This window comes from Molossus molossus, unplaced genomic scaffold, assembly GCF_014108415.1.
Source record: "Molossus molossus isolate mMolMol1 unplaced genomic scaffold, mMolMol1.p scaffold_m16_p_5, whole genome shotgun sequence".
Taxonomy (NCBI): domain Eukaryota; kingdom Metazoa; phylum Chordata; class Mammalia; order Chiroptera; family Molossidae; genus Molossus; species Molossus molossus.
This window is the reverse complement of record NW_023425388.1, coordinates 10529131-10549166: the sequence shown is the minus strand read 5'-3', so window position 1 is coordinate 10549166 and position 20036 is coordinate 10529131. Positions and strand designations below refer to the sequence as shown.

The 20036-nt window shown below is 43.2% G+C and overlaps 1 pseudogene; it reads right to left on the bottom strand.

Moving 5' to 3' along the window:
- Positions 1 to 2154: 2154 nt before the first annotated feature.
- Positions 2155 to 19947, bottom strand: LOC118617638 (annotated as a pseudogene).
- Between the last annotated feature and the right edge of the window lie 89 nt (positions 19948 to 20036).

Genomic DNA, 20036 nt, shown 5'->3' with positions numbered 1-20036 from the left:
ATTTTAAGCATTCTATTCTTATTTCATAGATACAATATTTATCTTATTTTTTCTAATGAAGATATTTTATATTGAGTTTTAATTTGCATATAGTTATGTATACAAACCTTAAGAGAACAGTTCAGTGAAATTATACATAAATATGTACATTGCACACATTATATATATATGTTTATGTAAGTATTATATTTATTACTAGATTTTTATATATTGTTTATAATGATTTCTAACATTTATATAATTGTGTATAATAAATTATTGCATTGTATATAAATTATATATATCATATATTACATACATTTATAATTTAAATATATCCACATAACACCACCCAGACCAAAATATAACACATTTTCAGTGTACCACCAGGCTGCCTTACATTTCACAACCATTCAATTTTCTGCATAGAAATAATTGCTATTACCATCTCAATCACAATAGTCCATGTTTCTCCTGTATTAACTCTTTTAAAAATCCTCACCCAAGGATATTTTCCATTTATCTTCAGATAGAGTGGGAGAGAGGGAGAGGGAGGAAGAGAGAAACATCGATGTGAAAGAGACACATCAACTGGTTGCCTCTTGCATGACCCTGATCAGGGTTGGGGACCAAACTGCAACTGAAGTATGTGCCCTTGACAAAAATCGAACCCATGACTCTTTGGTCCTTGGGACAATGCTCTAACTGCTGAGCCAAACCAGCCAGGGCTCACCAGTATTAACTTTTAAGTTAGGTATTTTGGTATACTTTTTAGTGAGAAAGAGGACCTTATGCATCCTTGACTTATGACATTCTACTTTGAATTAGTACTTTTACCATTAATAAACCATGCAAGAACCTTACAACAACTTAACTATTTTAGTCCTTTCCTGCCCGCTTCTACCACTCCTGTATGTTAAAGAACACCTAAGACAGTATTATTATTACCGTTTTTTTCTCTTTGAGCTTCATTAGTCCTTTGTGTTTTCCATTATTTCTCTCTAAGTGCTTCCCAATGCTTCTGGAAATGCTAGTCTTCTTTCAGTGATCCTTTTTCTTCGGTTTCAAAAGGTTCCTGTGGTATTCCATCAAGTACAGATCTGATGGCAACAAGTTCTGCCGGTTTTTGTTTGCCTATAAATGTTTTTATTTTGCTTTCATTTCTGAAGGATATTATCACTAGGTATAGAATTCTACGCTGTGACGGTTTTTTTTTTTTTTTTTTTCTTCTAGGGCTCCACAGATGCTATTCCACTATTTTATGGCTTCCATGGTTTCATTGAAAAATTAACTGTCTAAGTGTAGCTTTTTAAAGATGTGCTTTTTACTCTGCTTTTTTCTCTTTGTCTTTGGTTTTCAGCAGTCACAACATGATAAAATTAAACCTCACAACATGCTTCAAGCTTAATGGAGAATGTTCAAACAATTGTCATTTAAGTCAGGAACAAGATAAAGATGTCTTGCCCTGGCCGGTTTGGCTCAGCGGTTAGAGCATCGGCCTGCGGTCTGGAGAGACCCGGGTTCGGTTCCCGCTGAGGGCATGTGCCTCGGTTGCAGTTTGTCCCTGGCCCTGGTTGGTTGTGCGGGTGGCAGCCACTCGATGTGTCTCTTTCACGTAGATGTTTCTCTCTCTCTCTCTCTCTCTCCCTCCCACTCTATCTGTACAAAAAAATGGAAAAATGTCCTCGGGTGAGGATAAAAAAAAAAAAAAAAAGATAAAGATGTCTTATATCATAACTATTACTTGAGAGTTTTCTGAGGGTACTGGTTTATGCAGTTTTTATTTGCAGATGGTATGATTATTTACATAGCGAGCCCAAAGATTGAATGAATGTCCTTGTATTTATTCTGCTTGCAGTTTTCCAAGCTTCTTGAATCCATAGTTTCATTCCCAGCCACCATCTCTTCAACTATGGCTTCTGCTCTTGTCTCTTTATCTTTCCACCGGGGAGACCCTTTGCTGCGTCCCAGAAGGCTCTTATATCAAGTTCAGTTATTGTTTTTCTCTCTGAGCTTCATTTTGGATATTTTCCTACTGGTCTTTTCTTAATGTTATGATGTCTGTCTTTATCCAGTTTTCTGTTTAATTCTTCTCATAAATTCTTTTTTTTCCCCCAATTTGAAAGTAGTCACTGTTTATTAACTGACTGACGTACAGAAATAATGATAGATACCTTAGATCATCCTTCTAATAAGCCTGCTAATCTAGTCTTCCCTGTTGCTAGCATCTCCACCTTCTACAAAATGGGGATCTTTTTTTTCTTTATTCCACTTCATGGAGAAGATAATTTAAAGGGCCATAAGGAGTTGTTTGCTTCTTTGAAGTATTTTCCAACAGCGTAGATCTCATGAACCAGATCCTCTGTGCAGAGGATGCCATGTTTACCAAGAGATCAAGCAATCAATGTGTTGTCTGTCAGGGCAATGCACTTTTTTGTTGATTTTGCCATAACCATGCTTATAAATCAGTTCATTTACTGACTTCAGATCTGGGTAGCCCCATGCAACATGTGGTTCCACAATCCTCAGCATGTTAATTGAAGCCTTGTTGAGCTTAACAAAGGAGCCCTCGCTGATCTGGTGAAGGCAAAGAAGCTGTAGCACCTTTCAGACTTTTGAGCTCACACTATTGGTACTTCTGATCCTGATGACAAATGCCAATTTGAGTTCCTCAGGTACACAGAAGTCGCCAGCTTTTCTTGCCATCCTAGCCATTTGAATCTCACTTCTGCACACCTGCCTATATTCCTTGGGATAGTGCTTAGCTTTTACATAGATAAGCTTCCTCCTTACCTTTGGAAGCATCTTTTGGGCAAGTGCTTGATCTTCAACTCTTTGAAATTCCTTCACTTTTACTTAAGGGTTTCTGGCACAGCGGGAACCTTCTACTCTTCTGCGCCCTCCACAGTTCCAGCAGGAAAAATCTTCCCATAAGTTATTAAATTTTCAAAGAGAAAAGACTGCATAATTAATAATCAATAAAAATATAAATAAATGATAGAAGAAGACCAAGAGATAATTCAGATATTGTAATTAGCAGACAAGGACTTTAATTATGAATACTATGTAAAAGTAAATGGAGGAAAAGGTGGACAAAATAAATGAAAAATAGAACATTTAAAGTTGCATTGTTAGTAATGTTATCATTCCAGGATGTTTTGGAGGGGGAGACTTTTATACAGGAAGTACAAGCAAAACTGAATCATGAGCAATTTATGTTATTACCTTTAGAGTATCCATAAGTTTAAGTTAAACCGGATAATTATTCACAGGCTCAGAAAGCTCTGGGACCAAAAGCTGTGGCTACAAATCAAAGAAAGAAAAAATTGGATGTTTCCTCAATACCAACTTAAAAGAGGAAAACCAATTAAAGAATAGATCATTTAAGTAAAGAAAGATGGGGAAACACCATTAAGTAGGTATCCAACCAGTTATTCAATATGACAACAGTACAAACGACAAAAAAATATTGTCTCTTCTTCTTCAATGTTTCAGAAACTGGCTCAATGAGATTTTTGAGAGATGACTCCATCTACTGCCCCCTCCCCATTCATTTCATGGAAGAGAAAAGGTCAGCCTAGTGGGGCTCTGAGCTTGGCCCAAAGTGAAGAGGCACTTGTCTGAGGAGTGCGCAGTAAGACACAGACCACCTGGTCAGTTCCGTCTAGCAGGCTTGAGAGAGGATTTCACAGTGCTCACAGCAAGATGGAAGAAATACAACGCCAGCCATAAAGGTTACATGGTGTCACCAGCAGGTTGAACCTGGAGATTCCCCTGGAGGAGAGAAAGAACTTTCCCTCTTCCCTCCTCCTTCCCTCCTCAAGTCCATAGCTGGGTCTGTGGAATAAATTAACAAATTGACTCATTTTTAATAGTACATGCACAGGAGGATAATAGGGAAAAAAAGTGAGTCCCCCATTAAAACGAATAATGTTTTAGTTTGTAACAAAATTTGTCTGGGTGTGGCTTCCTCTCCTATTATAAGTCATTTTTCCCTTAGGAGGGAATTTGAAACAATTGAGTTCCTATTGGAGGCTCTTTCTTTAGGTAGATGAGGGGACTTCAGAGTAAGCCTCTCCCTGCGTCTGCTGTTTTTCTAGTACTTTCAACTCAAAATTATCAATATACCAAAGAAGCATTTTGGGATGATAACACCCTGAACTTTTTCATGAGAAATCATCTTTAAAAAAAAATATGCCCCCCCCCCCCATGATTTTAGAAAGAGAGAAAGGGAGGAGAGAGAGAAACATCTATCAGCTGCCTCCTGCACACCCCCTATTGGGGATTGAGCCCGAAACCCTGGCATGTGCCCTGACCAGGAATTGAACTGGGGACCACTTGGTGCATGGAATGATGCGCAACCAACTGAGCCACACTAGCCAGGGCAAGAAATATCTTTTATACAGACTATTTCCTCTGCCTTGAATTCTCATCTCCTCTCTCTACCAGGCCTTCCAGGTCATATGTTTAAAGCTGGGAGGGTGGGTGGACCCAAACGAGTTCTACAGAGAGACAAGCCTCAGGCATGGACTTGGAATTGTCTCCCAACAGGTGTCATCTGCTCCTTCCTTGGTAACCCAGGATTGATCATGTTATAGTTTATATCTTTGTTGGTCTTCTCCATTGGTCTTGGACTCCTCAGGGCTGAGGTTCAGTCTAATTCATCTTTGTGTCCCCAGCACTGATCAGGGTGTCTGACACAGTGCTGACTCAACAAATATATGTGGTGTCAGTTATTAGTCATGCCCTTCACTGTGGGTAACTTATAATTCAGTTGTTATAAAATGGTGGCTGCATCCAGGAACATGTCATCTTACAGAACCTGTTTAAGGAGAAGATGAGTTCTGGTTTGACAAGTTGAGAACTCAGGTTTTTTGGTTCCATTTATTTGTGTTTGACCACTCACTGTCTAGATTTTCTTCTTAAAAAAAAACAAAACAACTCTTGCCCAGCCAGTGTGGCTCAGTGGTTGAGCATTGACCCATGCACCAAGAGGTTGCCAGTTCGATTCCTGGTCAGGGCACATGCCCAGGTTGTGGGCCGAATCCCCAGTGGGGGGCATGCAGGAGGTGGCCAATCGATGTTCTCTCTCATTGATGTTTCTATCTCTCCCTCTCCCTCTCTATAATCAATGAAGAAAAGAAAATTAACAAAAAAAACCCAAACAATTCTTAAACATACAAAATTGTGATGGTGCATCATTCTTACTTTTTTTCTCTCCAGTGCAAATAATTTCAGTCCCTTTGGAGAACCAGTGATCAGAAAATATGCTCTACTCTAATGTGACGTCATGGGTATGATGAAAAGATTAACTCTGGCTATTTTACTGGTTTACTAATACTGCTGCCCTGGCTGGTTTGACTCAGTGGTAAGAGTGTTGGCACACAGACTGAAGGGTCTTGGGTACGATTCCTGGTCAAGGGCTCGTACCTGGGTTGCAGGTTCAATCCCTGGCCCAGTTGGTCGTGCAGGAGGCAGCCGATTGATGTGTCTCTCTTATATCAATGTTTCTCCCTCCCTCCCTTCTACTCTCTCTAAAAATCAACGGAAAAATATCCGCAGATGAGGATTAACAACAACAACAAGAATACTGCAAAATGGTAGAGCTGATATTCTTTTTTTTCTTTTCTTCCTTTTGGAGAGATGTGTCTGCTTCTTGTTGGTGCTGGTGACTCTCAGGGACCTCTCATCAATACCCCAGACAAAACTGGAAGTACACCAAAAGTCACTGGAAATATGGGATAGAAATCAAGTCATAGGAACCAGATGAGGGAAAGTTGAATGAGAAGTGATGATAAGAGAGTGGTTCTCAAGTACCTAGGGAAGTAAAGAAGAAAACACATTCTTGTTGGATGCCCACTAGCTCCTGGTACTCTAGGTTTGCTTCTGCATGTTTATTTATGGACTGGGAAGTGGGAGGAAGCCTATTTTATGATATTTCAAGAATTTAGGACCTGGACCATTAGGTAAAAACTACAGGGACTTAGGGTCTATTTGTAGCCCTGAATATCCATAATTGATTGTCGAAAAAAATTTAAATATGTTTTCATTGATTTTGTAGAGAGAGAGGAAGGGAGAGATGGAAACATCGATGTGAGAGAGAAACATCAATTGGCTGCCTCCTCCATGCGCCCGACCAGGGATCAAGCCTGCAACCGGAAATCGAACTAGGACCTCTCAGTCCATGGGACAATGCTCAATCCACTGAGCCACACTGGCTGGGCTGATTGTAGAAAATTTTGTATTGATTTTTTTTTTTAAGGGAGAGAGAGAGAGAAATATTGATTTGTTGTTCCACCCATCCATGCATTCATTGGTTGATTTTTTTTTTTTATCCTCACCCAAGGACACTTTTCCATTTTTTGTTCAGATAGAGTGGGAGGGAGAGAGAAGAAGAAGAAGAGAGAGAGAGAAACATCGATGTGAAAGGGACACATTGAGTGGCTGCTACCCGCATGACCAACCAGGGCTGGGGACAAACTGCAACCGAGGTATGTGCCCTTAGCTGGAACTGAACCCGGGTCTCTCTGGACCGCAGGCCGACGCTCTAATCGCTGAGCCAAACCAGCCAGGGCGCTTCTTTATATTCCAAATCAATGGTTTGCTTCTTGGATTTACGTACTCTACTATTGAATCTGTGTAAATAATTCTTTGTTTCAGTTAATGCCTCCTTCAATTTTGACTGTGCATCCATAATTTCTGACTGGTCCTTTTTTATGCTCTTGTGCCCCTCACTAAGTTCATTGAGCATCCTTATAAGCAGTATTTTGAACTCAGCATCTGTTAGGTTGCTTATCTCCCTTTCGCTTAGTTCTTTTCTTGGGGTTTTGTTCTGTTCTTTCATTTGGGACCTGTTTCTTTGTCTCCTCATTTTGGCTGCCTCCCTGTGTTTGTTTCTGTGTATTACTTAACGAGAGGATGGGGCTAGCTGAGACCAGATGCTGCTCGTTTGAGAGAATTTAGGAAAAACCTGAAGCAGGCTCCAAGCCAGGCCAATCCTATGGTTAAGCAAGTGGCAACAGCTTGGGTGGGCCTGAAAGTTGGGTGGGGCGGGGCCTCAGGGAGTCACCAGGGCGGGGCTACCAGTGTGAGCCAGGTTGCTGGAGTCCCAGATATGGCAGCTGTCTGCCGCCCCAGGGAAGGGCTCACCAAAGGAACAAAGGCCTCTGACAGCAAGTTTGTCCAGGAGAAAGCCCCCTCTTCAGCCCTCGCTGCAGTGCCAAACAGCTCAGTTCTTCCCTGTATGTCTCTGGTGCCCTCGAGCTGCCTCCCCTCCAAGCTTAGAGGGAGAGAGTCCGAGAAGTCCGTGTGCGGGCCCTTTAAGGAGCTGCCTGGGGCTCCAGCTGTCTCAGCCTCCGTGAGCCTCAGTTCCCGCTGGTTTTTCCAGCCAGAAGTTATGGGGACTTCTCTTCCTGGCACTGGAACCCTGAGCGGGGCACCTGGTGTGGGACGGGGACCCCTCAGTCCTCAGGGAGGACCTTCCCAGCGGAGGTGTCCTCCTGATTTTTATCCGCCACACGTGGGTGTGGGACCAGCCTGTCGCGCCGCATCCCCGCCCTCCTACCAGTCTCGGATGTGGCTGCTGCTTCTGTAGTTGTAGGACTTCCATTCAGCTTGATTTCAGGTGGTTTTGAATGGTTTTGTTCTGTAGTTTAGTTGTAACTTTGATGTGGTTGTGGGAGGACGCGATACCGCGTTTACCTATGCCGCCATCTTGACCGGAAGTCTCCATTGGTTGATTCTTATATGTGCCCTCGTGGGGGATGGAACCAGCAACCTTGGTGTATTGGAACAGCACTCTAATCAACTGAATTACCCAGTCAGGGCTTGATTATAGAAAATTTGAGAAAAGGTACAAAGAAGGTAAATATCACCTATAATTGTAACACCCAGGACTAACCCATATGCATGTTAATTTTAATATCTATACTGTTTATTTACGAAATTGAAGTCATACAAATTTACTACTTTAAAACTTTCTTTATCATCAGACTGTGATAATGTGATCATTTCTCTCATGCTGTGAAATATAATATATATATTTTAATGTTTTTATTGATTTTAGAGAGAGAGGAAGGGAGAGGGAGAGAGAAACAATGATGAAAAAGAACCATTGAACCCTGGCCGGTTTGGCTCAGCAATTAGAGCGTCGGCCTGCGGTCCAGAGATACCTGGGTTCGGTTCCCGCTAAGGGCACATACCTTGGTTGTAGTTAGTCCCCGGTCCTTGTTGGTTGTGCGGGTGGCAGCCACTCGATGTGTCCCTTTCATGTCCATGTTTCTCTCTCTCTCTCTTCCTTCCACTGTATCTGAACAGAAAGTGGAAAAATGTCCTTGGGTGAGGATTAAAAAAAAAACAAAAACCATTGATCAACTGCCTCCTGCACATCCTGACCTGGAATTGAACTGGTGACCTCGCGGTACATGGAACAACACTCATACCACTGAGCAACACTGGCCAGGACAAACATTTGAGATATATATATATATACACACACACACACACACACACACATATATATCTATATATACATATATAGATATATACATTTTAAATATGTTTTTATTAATTTTGTTGATATATATATTTATATATATAAATATATATAGGTATATATATATATTTTTTTTAGAAAAAGAGGGAGAAAAAGAGAAAGAGAGATTTGTTGTTCCACTTATTTATGCTTTTATTGGTTGATTCTTGTATGTGCCCTGACCAGGGATCGAACCCGCAACCCTGGCATATAGGGACAATGCTCTGAGTTAGCCAGCCAGGGTCCCATCAAATATATTTTTATTATGTGTTTTATTTTGACATGATATTCTCCATTTTCTATTTTTTTATTTTTATTTTTTGTTAATCCTCATCAGAGGATATTTTTCCATTGCTTTTTTAAATAGAGTGGAAGGAAGGGAGAGAAAGAGAGACAGACAGACAGACAGACATCTATTGGTTGCCTCTTGTATGACCCTGACCCAAACCAGGGTTGTAACCTGTAACCCAGGTACATGCCCTTGCCCAGGAATCAAACCCAAGACCCTCCCGTCCATGGGCTGATGCTCTAACCACTGAGCAAAACTGGCCAAGGTGATATGCTTTATTTTTTAGTTGAGCCTCCCCTGCTGAACATTGAAGTTGTTTCCAGTGTTTCAACTTAAGAGTGTCCTTGAAGGAAGTCCCACAAAGAGCGGGGCTTGCCCTGGCGGAAACATCAGATGCACAAGCACTTAGCCTGGGAAAGTCTAGACTCAGGTAGAAAAATCCCAACTTTCTTCCGATATTTAAAGGTGGTTATTTGGAAGAAGAGTAAGACTTGGTCTGTGTGGTCCCAAAAGGGAAGATTTAGAAAGAGTCGATGGAACTCTTCGGAGATTAATTTGCAGTGTGTAAAGAGGATTTTCTACAGTTTAGGGCAGCCAGAGTTGGTCTGGGTAGTTTCAGGAGGTAGTGAGTGTCCAGCTGGTGAAGATGCTTAAGCATAGGCTTAAAATCTCGGATATGTTTGAGAACATGGCAGAAGTCACTAATTTATTTGTTTTCTTGGGAAAGGCTTCAAAAGTGAAAATTTGAATGCAGTCCTCTTATTATTTCTCTCAGGGCCCAATATTTATACAGTGATCTACAGTTCATAAAGATGATAATGAATCCCCCTTAAAATGAGGAAACATTTAGAAAGGTTAAATAAACCACCCAAGTTCCTACAGCTGGGAGGTAGTTGAAAATAGACTAGATCTCCTGATGCCAGTCCTCACAACTGCTTTTTTCCAGTTGCTTTTACGACCATTCAAGTCACCAGTCCCTTCTAGAAAGTCCAGAGTCACAGGACATCGCCCATGCCTTCATTCACTGCAAGAAAATAAAAATGTCCACAATGACTAATAGGAGCAAAATGTCACTGTACAGTTAACAGGTAAAGTCTCCTTTTTGTCATTTCTACCCCACAGCGGTGACTTCATGATCAGGATTTTGACAGGTAAGGGTGGGGCTCCTTCCCATTCTGACCTCCTATGATTCTATGATGTCTCAGGTGCCTTCTGCTCAGGACAAGGCCCCCTTCCTTAGTGGTCTGAATGAATACACCTCTATTTTTTTTTATTTTTTTTATCCTCACCCGAGGACATTTTTCCATTTTTTGTACAGACAGAGTGGGAGGGAGAGAGAGGAAGAGAGAGAGAGGGAAACATCGATGTGAAAGGGACACATCGAGTGGCTGCCACCCGCATGACCAACCAGGGCCGGGGACAAACTGCAACCGAGGTACATGCCCTTAGCGGGAACCGAACCCGGGTCTCTCCGGACCGCAGGCGGACGCTCTAACCGCTGAGCCAAATCGGCCAGGGCTGAATACACCTCTAAATTGGCCCACTGTCTCATGTATCTTTCAGCTCTGTCAGCTCAGAACTCTGGAACACTGGGTTTGGCCCTCCACTCTGCCTGTCTAACTGCAAAGCACATCGCCTGGGAATTTATTCCTGTTTCCAGCATCCAATCTAGAAGAAATACCAGTCTCCATTTGGCTACAAGAGGGGCTTAGCCCCATCTTCAGGTGACCAGCCGCCTGCTTCACTCCCTGGGGCCTCTCCACTAGGCCTTTCCAGCCAAAGCAAGTGGAGGGTCCTGTGAAGATGATGCCCCTGAAAGACATGTGCACTCAGTGCTCCCTGAAGCCACTGGGGCCCTTCCTCAGGGTTTACAAGCTGCCTGCCAGTCTCCCTCCCAATCTTCAGGAAGCCTGCATCCACCATGGAGGGAGAGGAAGGCCGGAAGCAGATGGCCATCCCCTTTCAGCCCTGCGAAGTGTATTCCTCTTGCTTTAACCATTTCCTGGTTTTAGTTGCCTGCCTACTAGAGCCAGCCGTCTCGTTGTTTTAACAGTTCTGTAGTGGCTCCATCGATTCTTTCAAAAACATCTATTTGGTACCTAGTATATGCTAACCACTACGGGTAAAACAACAACAACAACAACAAAGCCAAGTGAGTGAAGTCTCTGCCCTTGAAGAGCTGCTTTTCCTCCTGGCAGATGGAAGAGGAAATCTGCGGTGAAAACGCAGGGAGGTGAATGCTTTGAGGAGGGCATGAGGCCCTGCCTGGAGGGAGCAGCAGCCTGGAAAGAACCAGTTGTGTGTTCTGGGGACCTCAGTGGGGAGGGGTCCAGTCGTGCAGGGATCCATGGACAAACTACCAAGCAGGAATGTCATCCCCAAAGCAATGAGGGCGACAGCAGGCAATGATGTGCTCCTGAACTTCAGAAAGACTCTCCTGCAGCCCCGAGGAGGCTGAAGGGGAAGGAAGACAGGGAGGCTAGGAGTGGCTTTCAGTCTGTTATTCTTTTCTGTTCTGTTTGGATTTTTCAAGCCATGTATCTGAATTATTTTTAATGGGAAAATAAACAATTATTATCTGGGCAATGAGAGTAGTAACTTCTTTTGTCTTATTCTTTATATTCTTAAAAAAAATTGTTCTCCATTATTGATTTTAGAGAGAGAGGAAGAGAGAGATAGAAACATCGATGAGAGAGAATATCGACTGGCTGCTTCCTGCATGCCCCCCACTAGGGGTTTAGCCCACAACCTGAGCATGTACCCTGACCGGGAATCAAACTGGTGACTTCTTGGTGCATGGGTTGATGATCAGCCACTGAGCCACACCGGCCGGACTCTTTATATTCTTTATGTTATAGATTTTAAAAGGTAATATAATAAATAATATTTGCTTTTATTTATTTATTTTCCAGTTCTATTGAGATATAATTGACATACAACACTGTATAAGTTTAAAGGGCACAGTATAATGATCTGACTTACATATATTGTGAAATGATTACCACAATAAATTTAGTTAAAATCCATTATCTCATAAAGATACAAAAATAAAATAAATGTGTATTCCTTTTCTTGTGATGAGAAGCCTTAGGATTTACGCTCTTAACAACTTTCATACAAGATGGGGCAAAAGTAGGTTTACAGATGTTTGTATGGAAAACGATAGAATAATTAATAATAATACAAGAATAAACTCTGTCTCATATACTCACAACTGTAAACCTACTTTTCCCCCACCCTGTATATACCATACAGCAGTGTTTACTATAGTCATCATATTGTACATTACATCTCTGGTATATCTTTATCTTATAACTAGAAGTTTGTACTTTTTTATCCTCACCCGAGGACATTTTTGCATTTATCTCCAGACAGAGCAGGAAGGAGAGAGGTAGGGAAAGCGAGAGAAACATCAGATGTGAGAGAGACACATTAAGTGGTTGCCACCCACACAACCCCAACAGGGGCTGGGGAAAAACCACAACTGAGGTACATGCCCTTAGCAGGAACCAAACCCAGGACTCTCTGGTCCGCAGGCCAATGCTCTAACTGCTGAGCAACACTGGCTAGGGCAAAGTTTGTACATTTTGATCACCTTCATTTAATTCTCCCTACCCCCACCCAATTTTTGCTTTTAAAAATCAAATCTGTAAGTAAATTTAGACACGGGAATGCAAAGACACACTTGCTGACCTTCATAAATTCATGGTAGGCTCTTTGACCCTGCCCTTCAGCTGTTAACAAAGCATCTAGGTAGAAGGCCATTATTTTTGCATTTGGGGCTGTGAACCCTGAGAAAGAGGATACCTATTTAGCAGGGCTATGACTAACTGGGCTCGAATTAAAAGCAAAGCAAAACAAACAAAGAAAACAGAGCCTAGCAGCCATTTCTACACAGGGGCCTCTCATGCAAACTGCACTGAACTACCTGCCTGTGCACTGAGCTGCCCGCCTGCACTGTTTCTGCCATCTGAGCCAGCCCTTACAGAGGAGTTCCAGGAATCCTATTTCAACCAATAGGAGTGAGGCTTTCCCCAACCATTGGAGCTGCACAGCTATATCTCCATCAACATCTTTACCAACCAATCAGAGGAGCTCATTTCTGACCAATCAGGATAGTGCCTTTTGGAACAATCAAACTTCAAGGATTTGAAGTCCTCGTTTGCATGAGGACAGAGCAATCAGGGACCAGAAGCAAGGACTTTTGTCCATATAAGCCAGCTCCCCTTTGGCTCTGAGAATGCGCTTTCCCTTTCCACCGAAGACTGAAAGCTCATTTTCCCTGGCTGAGCTGAACCACTGAAGATCTATCATTTGAGCAGATCGGAGTAGACTATTGTAGGAACAGACTGGCACAGATTAGCACAGACCGGAGCAGAGCAGAGCTGCTAGAGCAGAGTGGAGCAGACCAGCATGGAGCAGAGCAGAGCTGTCTAGCTGGAGAGATACCTGGCCCTGGGGCTGCCTCATAGCCATGCTCCATCACAACTGTGCTGTTTTGCACTGAATTAAGTCTGCTTCTTCACCGCACCCCAAATTGGTAATTCCTGTTGGTATTGAACTGGCCTCAACCATTGGTTGACAGGATGTAGAAGTGAAGAGACTTGCCACACAGAAGTCCTGCCTAAACCTCTGTCCAGTGAGAATGCCCAAATCTATAGTTTCTCAAACTGGAGGTACCTTGGGTGAGCTGAGGACTGTGAAGAACACTGGTTTAAGAAACACTGCTGTAACAGAACTGACTAGTTACAAGGTGATCACTAACATTACTGTATCTCTTCAGTGGAACTTTCTTCTTTCAGCTTTGCTGACAGATTGCAACAATCTGTCCTCTGGTGTTAGAGAAAATCTGTCCATTTTAAGATCAGAAGAGAACATTTCCTGCTTCTATACAACCACTGGACAGTTTTCCCTAAAGTCTTACTATTGCCAAAAACCTCATATGTTGAGGATGGAGGAAAACTGGAAGAAAAGAGAAGGAGCTCATCATTTACTTAAAAAATATAAAACAAAATCATATTTACGGTATGCCAGATATGTTGCTAGTGCTACAAAGATGAAAATACAGGATCCTTGCCTTAAAAGCACTTATAGTAGAGAAATAGGCATGCAAATACAATATAATAAAGTAATACCACTGCTATGACCACATAAATATCTTTTGAATTGAATTAAAGTAAAATAGGAAATATGTTGAAGACAGTAGCAATAACTGCATATATTGATACTGCAGGAAAGTCAAATATTGTCCACTACATACCTACATTAAAAAGCCAAGAAAATAAGCCAAAATTCGCAAAAACTGGTGTGGTAATGAACCATTGAGGTAAGTGAACTTTTCAGATTTCTGTGCCTCCTACTTAATTTTATTTATTATTGGTTTTCATAGCACCATTTTATTCATAATAGCCCAAAATAGAAAACAATCCAAATGTCCATCAACAGGTTATTCACACAATGGAACACTACTCAGCAATAAAAAGAAATAACTACTGATTACTGATACATACTATAACAGGTGAGCCTCAAAAGCATTATACTGAGGGAAAGGTAGATGCAAAAGATTATGTATTGCATTATTCCATTTATATGAAGTATATAGATGGAAGTAGATCAGTTGTTGCCTGGGCTAACTTTGCGGGATGGGCAATGACTGCAAAGGAGCACAAGGGAACTTTTTGGGGTGATGGAAATGTTCTAAATATGAAATTTGTGGTAGTTGCACAGCTATCAATTTACTAAAAATAATTGAATTGTATACTAACAATGGGTAAATTTTATGATATATACATGAAACCTCAATAAAAACTGTTTTAAAAAAAGAATCAACCCTGGCCGGTTTGGCCCAGCGGTTAGAGCGTCGGCCTGCGGTCCGGAGAGACCCGGGTTCAGTTCCCGCTAAGGGCACGTACCTCGATTGCAGTTTGTCCCCGGCCCTGGTTGGTCGTGCGGGTGGCAGCCACTTGATGTGTCCCTTTACATCGATGTTTCTCTCTCTCTCTCTCTTCCTCTCTCTCCCTCCCACTCTATCTGTACAAAAAATGGAAAAATATCCTCGGGTGAGGATAAAAAAAAAAGAATCAAAATCCTGGTTGGTGTGGCTCAATTGATTGGGTGTCATCCCATGCACTGAAAAGTTGCTGGTTTGATTCCCGGTCAGGCACATACCCAGGAGGCAGCTAACTGATGTTTCACTCGCATATTGATGATTCTCTCTCTCTCCCTTCTTTTCTCTCTAAAAATCAATTTAAAAAAATAAAAAAAGAATCATAGGTTCAGGGACCAGAGTATTGAGATAGTCTATCAATATTTTATTATTCCAGCTGGGGGAAAATCCATAATAGGTTCAAATCTAAGTGCTGTATCCAAGTCTCTACCTGTGGTATACCTATGGTAGGCTGGATAATAGCCCCCAAAGATGTTCAGGTGACTCCTACCTAATTATAATTCCATGTACTTAATTGTTTTTCACAGTTTCATTAGGACATTTCACCCCAACCTGTTAATTTCAAGGAATCTATGATATATGTTTGAATCAATATATTAAAGTGTATTTCTTTTCAATTCTTGCCAAAATGTAGCAAAATACTGTTGCAAGATATTCTGAAACAGTGAGAAATATTCACTTGAATCTAACAATTTTACATTTTCTATTTAACCTTTATCCTTCTATTACACAAAAGAAAATGTTAACGATAATTCAGTACATAAACTTGGTAAACATTCTAACATAACAAGAAAGTAATGAAAATAGTCTTCCTTTTTAAAAAGGACACTATTAGAACCACATCTTGTCCGTCTTGGCCCGAGTGGCTCAGTTGGTTGGGCAACATTCTGTGTGTCATCAGTTCCATTCTTGATCAGGGCACTTGCCCAGGTGTCAGGCTTGATCCTCAGCAGGGGGCATTCAGGAGGCAGCTGATCGATGTTTTCCTCTCATCAATGTTTCTCTCTCTCTAAAAATCAATTAAAAAAAAAATCACATCTTATAAAACAACCTTGTAAGCAACCCTACGATGCTAGTAGAATGACAGCAGAGCACCTGGTCCAGGTAAGAGGCACTGGAGAGGGTGAGTGCACTGGGGCTGAGCATGGAAGAAGTCCGAGCTAGATTCACTTGGGAGATGGCTAGGAACGGAGGTGGTCACGGATAAATAGGGGTGGTGGGGTCTGGTGTTGATATCAGACACCAGCCTAACAACAATAGCCTTCCAGTTCATTTTGTTTCTTTTTTCTTTTCTTTTCTCTTTTCCTTTTCTTTCTTTTTTTCTTCTTTTTTTGTGTGCAGTAAAATAAAAAAAGGAAAAGATCAATAAAAAAGATGACACCTCTTTTTCTCTCCTGTAAATAAGCATGGGATATATACAGGCAGGGCACAAATAGGCAATAAACATATTTATAAAAAGAAGACATCAAATGGGCAAAGAAACGCAAATTAAAACAAGAGCGTGGAAAAAAAGTTGTTCTTACATACTACTTTTAGGAGTGCAAACTGGTGAAATCATTTCTGAGGGATATTTTGGCAACATGAATCGAAGTTCTGTAAGGATTTATGCCCTTATCCTAAAGAAATAACTGGACACGAGTGTAAAATGTATATATGCAATGTTTATGTAGCTTTATTTATAAAAACAAAGGAAAGGAAAACTTCCTTTAAAAGCAGAGGAGCAGTTAAATGAATTATGGCTCATTCAATTGATGCAATACTTGTAGCTATTAAAATAATCATTTAAATTTCAGTTGATTAACACAAAGATCTGTTCATAACATAATGGTAAATTTTTTAAAAAAGGCATAAAATGGACCTGTGTGTGTGTGTGTGTGTGTGTGTGTGTTTATGTCTCCCGACGAAAGTCTGGGAGGACAAATGCCAATATGAAGATATTATTAAAGTTTATCTCTGGGTGGTATTTGTGAATAATCTTTACCTCTTTTTTTCATATTGTACAACTATTTCTAATGACTATATATTACTTTCATTTTTGTTGTTTTTGGACCTCAGATGTAGAGAATTGAGTATTAACTCAATTTTTGATTTGATTTATAGCATACTGTCACTCTCAGTTTAAATAAGGCCTTTCTCTTGTTTTAATTTATTTTGTTTCTTTTTAATCTGTTTCATATACATGAATTACTTAAAAAAATCAGAACCAAAATTAAGCTTGTATGAGGGGGAGCAATCTAGGACCTTCACTCAGAAGTCTGCAAGAAGAGCAAGGGTGTCTGATTCCGGCCACCCCTCTGTCCAGGGATGAATTGTGAAGTGTTCGCTTTCTCACCTGATGTGAGGGGCAGTTGTAGGAATATTGGTTAGTTTGTTTGTCCCTGTAATGTTTGGGTTATAACTCCCAGTGAAGTTCTACTCCTGAACTTTTGGGCTTAGTATAGTATATCACCAACAGTGGTCATTAACCGATGTGGAACCAAGCAAAACCCCTGCCATCTTAGCTTGGATCTGTGTATTACTTTGCTAGGGCTGTAAGTACCACAAAGCAGGTGGTTTAAACCACAGAGCTATTGTCTCATAGCTCCAGAGTCTAGAAGTCCAAGATCAAGGTGATGGGGAAGTTGGTTTCCTCTGATGACTGTGAGGGTGAATCTATTCCATTCTCTCTCCCAGCTTTTGCCAGCCTCAGGTATTCCTTGGCTTATAGATGGCATTCTCCCTCTCTTCACATTATCTTCCCTTATGTCTGTCTCTGTCTAAATCCCCCCTATTTATTTACTTTTTTATCCTCACCCGAGGACATTTTTCCATTTTTTGTTCAGATAGAGTGGGAGGGAGAGAGAGGGAGAGAAAGAGAGAGAGAGAAACATCAATGTGAAAGGGACACATCGAGAGGCTGCCTCCTGCACACACGACCCAACCAGGGTTGGGGACAAACTGCAACCAAGGCATGTGCCCTTAGCGGGAACCGAACCCAGGTCTCTCTGGACCCCAGGCTGATGCTCTAACTGCTGAGCCAAACCGGCCAGGGCCATGACAACTTTTGATACCATGAAGAATCAGTCTTTACAGTAAGCTGTTTGCTTGACTACTTTTTGCATAATTTATTTTAGGTTTAGTCTGATTTATTTCAGGGACTGTTAACTCCAATGGTTGACTTAGTGCATCACTGTTTTAATTACTGAAGGAAGAAAATATTTGTTGGAAACCGTTTAAAGCAATTATTTTTCCTTGAGTCACATAGGGTAGAGACCAGTATTTATTGCAGCGTTTTCTTTATGGCTATAAAATTGTATCTGTTGCTACTGCATTTGTGAACAGTTTTAGCCTAAAAATTGGTATGAACAGTATCACATGATGGCAAAATCAAGCTTAGAAATAAATCAATAAATTAGTGACTTGGAGTAACATAATATCTGTATTATTCTTTCTAGTGTAATATTTAAGTGCCATTTTATTAGGTTTGGTACAAAACACAGTTTTTCGCTAGTGGCTGTCTACTGATTACAAAGTAGCCAGCTCAGCATGGCTACTAGTATAGCTAGGTTTTAATACCTAGGAAGCACACCTACCAACATTCATGCAGAGAGAAGGGGTAGGTATAACACAGATAAATGAAAGCTAGAATGTTAATAAAGAATTGTGAGCAAATTAAGGATCTGAAAACTGAGATGGTGCATGAAAAACAGGGTGTTGGGCGACAAAAATACGGTAATAGCTCCAGGATTAATTTAAGGGGCATTGTGATAGAGAAGGCTGCGCCCAGAAAGGTGGGTAGGGGTTTGAAATCGATGGAAAACATGGGAGAGCGTGCACAGCCTAAAAAAGTTTTTATGGTGGCTCGGTCCACAATTCCTGAACGCTGGCACTGGTTGCTACAGAAATCAAGTGGCAGGATTTAATCAAGGTGTCAGCCGCAGGGGCATCCCGGATTCCGGCGAAGCGTCCGGAATTCCTGAGATGTCTGAAACGCGGAGGCGGCCTCTTCCCCACCCCCCGTCGCGGCCTCCGTGGGCATTTTCCAGCGAGGGGGGCACGCGAGCCCTTCCAAGAACAGTTTAAACGCGCGGACGTGCGCACCGGGGCCACCTTCCCGCGGCCGACGCGCTCCCTGGGGATGAAGGTGAGAGCCCCAGGCCAGAGCGCGCGGGGGTGGGGTGGGGTTCCCGGGTCCCCGCGCGGCTGCAGAGCCCGGCCCCCTCCCCCACCCCCCGGCGCGGGCGGGGCTGCGGTCGCAGGACACGGAAGCGCGGGGCTCCGAAGGCGGAGGCGCAGAGGCCGCGCGCGCTCCCGGGGCCGCAGTCGGCGCGGGCGCGGGGCGCGGCCAGGCAGCCGGGGAGGTGGCGGGCTCTCGCGTACAGGCCCGGCCGCCGCCTCGCCACCCCCCTTCCTCTACCCTTCCCCTTCCCTCCCTCGGCCCGGCCGTCCCCCTCTTTTCCCCTCCCCCGAGCGAATCACGCGCCCTCCTCTGACACTCGTAGCGGGCCCGAGCTCCGAATTTATCCTTCACGTGACCTGAGGGGGTTGGGTGGTTGGTTGGGGACGCAGGGGAAGAGGGAAAGGAGGGAACGGAATCTGCCGTTGCCCGAGCAACAGGCCCCGCCCGCCGGCTTGGGCCGGGGGGCGGGAGGAGGACGTCAGCACGTCAGCCGGGGTTTTGCGTTTTGATTGACAGTTGCTATAGCGACCGGGTCGGTCCGTCGCCATTTTGTTGGTTGGTTTTTTTTTAAACCCTTTCGCTTCCCGCCCGAATAATAATAAAAAACCCCATTGGAGTGAGGCGGGGGTGGTGGCGGCAAGAGCGGCGGGGGGATCCGGGGAGACTGCTGCCGTCGCTGCTGCTGATCGCGGCTCAGGTTGGGCTCAGGGAGCGGACACCCCGAGCGGGGGGTGCGGGCGCCGCCGCCGCCGCCGCCGCTTCTGCTGCTGCTGTTCCTGCTGCTGCTGTTGGTGCCGCTGCCGCCGCCGGCGAGCGGGCGGGACCGGTGTGAGTGTGAGAGTGTGTGTGTGAGTGAGTGAGCGAGCGTGTGCGAGGGCGAGTGTGCGTGCGTGTGTGTGTGAGTGTGTGTGTCTGTCTGTGCGGGGACTCGGGGGCGGGCGGTTCGGGCTCTCCTGGCGGAGGAGCTGCCGCCACCGTCGCCGTCGCCGCCGCCGCTCGGCCGGGCGCTTCTCGCTGCGCAGGTTTGGAGCGCGCGCCATTTTGTGAGATTTATAAAATCCTCCTCGGGAAGAAGCCGCCGGGAGCGGCCGCAACTCGGCGCCCGGCCTCGCCGCCGCCGCCCTCTGCG